At 40.0% G+C, this 2,559-nt stretch overlaps 1 long non-coding RNA gene across 1 annotated transcript; it reads right to left on the bottom strand.

The window, feature by feature from the left end:
* Window positions 1-299: 299 nt before the first annotated feature.
* LOC143414744 (uncharacterized) lies at window positions 300-2,266 on the bottom strand. Its single transcript, XR_013095442.1, has 2 exons — window positions 2,025-2,266; window positions 300-722 (listed from the first exon to the last, which is right to left on the bottom strand). It is a non-coding gene; the product is annotated as an uncharacterized LOC143414744 (long non-coding RNA).
* Window positions 2,267-2,559: the final 293 nt, after the last annotated feature.

Below are 2,559 nucleotides of genomic sequence, written 5' to 3'. Positions count from 1 at the left end.
ATAAGAATGTGTTATTTTGCAAAGTGCTCTCCAGGGTTCCTAAATAAAATATGGCGTTGAGGTCATTTCTTTTGAATTAATCCCTTCTTCTGAAATATAAGAACCTCTCCTGGTTTTAATGGCACTTTGGATTTCTTTACTTTCTGTTCCACTTCCAAACCCAAATAGATGCTGACAAGCTGACACAGTAACATGGAAGAGGGAAAGACGTTGGAAAGGACTACTACAAATAAACCTAATGCCTAACAATGAAAAGTGTAAAATAAGAACAATAATAATAAAGATAAAAGATGAAGTAACACGTTTTTAGTATTTTATTTATTCCAAATGATCATCCAGATGTCTGTGACATGTGATGACAAACACCATAATGGAAGGCCTTAGTCATCACATGCTTAAACTCATCATATATTTTTGCATATGCTGAACAGGCAGTCAGACATGCTGTAACTGTGGGGTAGAAAACAGCATGAACACCATACGGCAGGGGTCTCAAACTCCAGTCCTCGAGGGCATGGAAAAGTTGCATGACACTTTGACCTTTGAGGACTGGAGTTTGAGACCCCTGTCATACGGAATATGACAGGTGTGGTTGAACTGCATGAAGACTCTGAAGTTTCTCTTCTCTTCTGGCAGGACAGGAATGTGGCCTAGTCCTGTGAGCCACTGTAAGGATGTACTTAGAGTAGAACTGGACTGTCACCGGCCTCAGGCTCTTCACCCTTTTCAAAGACAAAGCAGTCATTTAAATAAAATATTAGATATTGTTTACCTGTAAATGCACAAAGTAAATTTAGAAATGTTATTATTGTCAAGAGTGAACAAGCACTGATAGTGTAATCTACAGCTGTGGCCAAACGTTTAGAGAATGAGAAGTGTTGTTTGCTTATTTACAAAGTTTGCTGTTTCAGTGATAGTTGTATATCATATTATATCACTTCAAACAGAGGTGATCCAGTAATGCTGCACTAATGAATTAGACTAACTATTCACTTTAGCTAAAGTTATTAAGTTAGCTAAAGAGTTGGGATGCTGTGTTATGCTGGGCTTACACTGTGCAATTTTTGGCCCATTTTGAGCCGATTTTTGAGTCGTGCGACCGTTTTGGCGATCGGCCCGATTTTGGCCTTCATCGTGCGTCGTGCATCGTGTAGTATACGTGGGGTAACGAGAAGCGATTAACACCTCACGACCAGCTCCCGATCATCAATCGCTTGGTCGTGAGGGTGTCGCCGCAGCTTCTCACACTGCGCACGCGCAAACACAAATGTCAGCGAAAAAGACGGCGCAGCACGGCAGTGCAGCGTGTGATCTGGACACACAAGCGATGGAGGCACAACTTGTAGAACTATGGCAAGCTCACCCGAACCTTTTCGATGTGGCCTAACAAAATTATCACGACCACAACAACCGTGAAAATAGTTGGATTTACATTGCTGCTCAATCACAGCTGCCTGATCAATGTTTTTCATTAGCAATTTAGCAAAGTTGATGGTGGTGGTGTATCTGTGTGAGTGAAAGACAGAGAGAGAGAGCGAGCAACAGAATTTCTCTTATAACCTTCATTTTATGGACGCACAGTGTGAGCACTCGGGTCGCATCAGAGCATCGGGCGGTATAGTGTGAGACCTGCATCGTGACCTATGAACTTCTAACCCCTGCGAGTCAATCGTACAGTTTGAGCAGAAGCTGAATCGCACGACTGAAAAAAATCGCACAGTGTCTGCCCAGCATAAGACATAAATAAAGCTAAAACACAAAGGTTTGGACACCGTTTTGCATGTTTCCCTACTGTAGGGGTCTCTGCAAGCATACAGAGGGGTACTCTGAGAGGGTCCAAGATGACAACTCTGGAATTCTACTAGAAACAGTCGATCATATTTGTTGTCAAATCTGAATTCAGGGCAAACTACGCTAAATTAGCGCTTTTAGCTAACAGCTACAATAAGCATAAAAGTTACCTTACGGCTATCATTTGTTAACATGACGCTTGTTCTTATACATGTAATACATTTATTACCAACCTGAGAGTTTATCCGCTGGTCATTCGACATGACGAATGACTTCTGAAGTCTTAATTCAGCTCAAGACGCTGTAGATTCCCGTCAGTAACACTTTCGGTCCGCTAGTAAAACGTAGTTCTATTAATCTGCGCTTGAACCGGAACCGGATGTAAGTTCCAAAAAACTGAATTTTGGAACTGAAATTGAATTGTAGAACTGAAACTGAATGGTGAGAAGTGAAACTGAAATTATTCGAGAGCTGAATTTTTAAAGGATAAAATGCAGTTTCAAAGCAAATCAATTCATTTTCAAAATATAAAATTCAATTTCAATTAGTGATGATCATTTTCAAACCATAAATTCAATTTCAAATTAGACTAATTCAAATTCAGTTTTCAAAAGCATTTATTCAAGTTACAATTCAGATTCAATCTGAGCAATTCAAATTCAAATTGAACTTATTCAAATTCAGTGTCTGATGGCACAGATTTCTGCCCATATAAGCCTGCTTTAAATTTCTCAATACCTTTATCCCTGACCTGTCTGGTGTGTTCTT

Source organism: Maylandia zebra, linkage group LG22 (assembly GCF_041146795.1).
Source record: "Maylandia zebra isolate NMK-2024a linkage group LG22, Mzebra_GT3a, whole genome shotgun sequence".
Lineage (NCBI taxonomy): Eukaryota > Metazoa > Chordata > Actinopteri > Cichliformes > Cichlidae > Maylandia > Maylandia zebra.
Note: the sequence above shows the minus strand (reverse complement) of the source record. Positions and strands in the feature narration are given on the sequence as shown.